This window comes from Choloepus didactylus, chromosome Y (genome assembly GCF_015220235.1).
Source record: "Choloepus didactylus isolate mChoDid1 chromosome Y, mChoDid1.pri, whole genome shotgun sequence".
NCBI classification, from domain to species: domain Eukaryota; kingdom Metazoa; phylum Chordata; class Mammalia; order Pilosa; family Megalonychidae; genus Choloepus; species Choloepus didactylus.
In genome coordinates this window covers 53,180,950-53,182,341 of record NC_051335.1, presented here as the reverse complement: position 1 = coordinate 53,182,341, position 1,392 = coordinate 53,180,950, and positions in this window count along the sequence as shown.

Sequence of the window (1,392 nt, the reverse complement as noted above, 5' to 3'; positions counted from 1 at the left end):
ATTGAGAAGGTCACAGTGTAAATTAGCTTAAGAAAGGCTGTAATAATTCTGACAATAAAGCTACTTCTCAAATTATATTTAACCAAGTATCCCTAAACTGATTGGTCACAAAACACTTTTCTTGGTATAATTTATTGTGGAACTGGTGTTCTTCAGGACACATTTTGAAAATTTTACTCTAAAGTAATCTTCTTTTAAAGTAGAGGTCAGGCTTCTCTTGGGGTCTTCCAAAACCATAAAAACTTGGTGCCTGTTCCGTTTCATTCAAATCATACTAAAGATTTATATAGTCTTCCCAGAATCCAGGTCTGATTTTCTCTAGTGTGGGTCTTGGAACACTGAGATCAGTTAGTTCTGAGCAAAATATGCTACAGATAAAATTTAGTTTAATGATAGATATTCACAGACCAGGATGGAGGGATACCAAGATCTCTAAGGGATCACCTAATCCCATTATAACTATGTGTATCATCAGGCACCTGCTTATCTGACTTGAATTGATGTCAGACTAAATTGGCCAGTTTGTAAACACCACCATATATTTTTTTCAAATCAAAACAAAATTATCTTCATATCTGATATTCTGAAATATTAGTCTCAAAGTTTCCCAATACAGTTAAGCAAGTTCAACTTTAAATTCTGTCAGAAGGCTGGAATTGAGTTCCACTAGATTAAGTGATTTGGTCTGATTTAGTGAATCATAAGTGCATTCATACAATTATCTTACCTACCTTGTACTTCAACTCACTCTGATGAAGCTTTTTTACTCTTCTCAGTATGAACAGAGTTCTCCTTGACCATAGAGATGGCAGAAGTAAAATGATTTGAGTAACTTCTGCTTTAACTCCCTATCCCTTGTTGTACAATTAGCTCCAAGCAGTGAGTAAGCATATCAATAAAACAGGAGGTGGAGTACAGGATTTGGTGCTAAATATTAAATTATTTCTATTGTTTAATACTCTTAGATAGTCTGTACACAATTTTGATAAATAAATTGCTTATCTGTTTTACTTTAAGAGTTTCAGGTAGCTAAACTTTTCAAAAGCCAGGCCTATAGCCTCCTGGGATATTTAAATTTCCTTTTCAAAGCCTTTTTAAATAAAAATTACATGGCTCCATCTGTGAATAATATACTTTAAAATATTATATCTGTATGGTGTATTATAATCAGCAGGCACTTTTAGATTTGATCCTAATGATTTTATGAGAGATATCAATCAGGATTTTTTTATATGGCCTTCTAGATAGCTCAGTCAAAATGTAAATTTCTGTTTTTTATTACCAATAATATATGCCACAGATATTCTTGATCCCTCTTACTTAAGCATCTCTTACTCCCACCATGATTATGGGGAATTTCATTTTCTATTTTATTCATATCATTAGTTATTT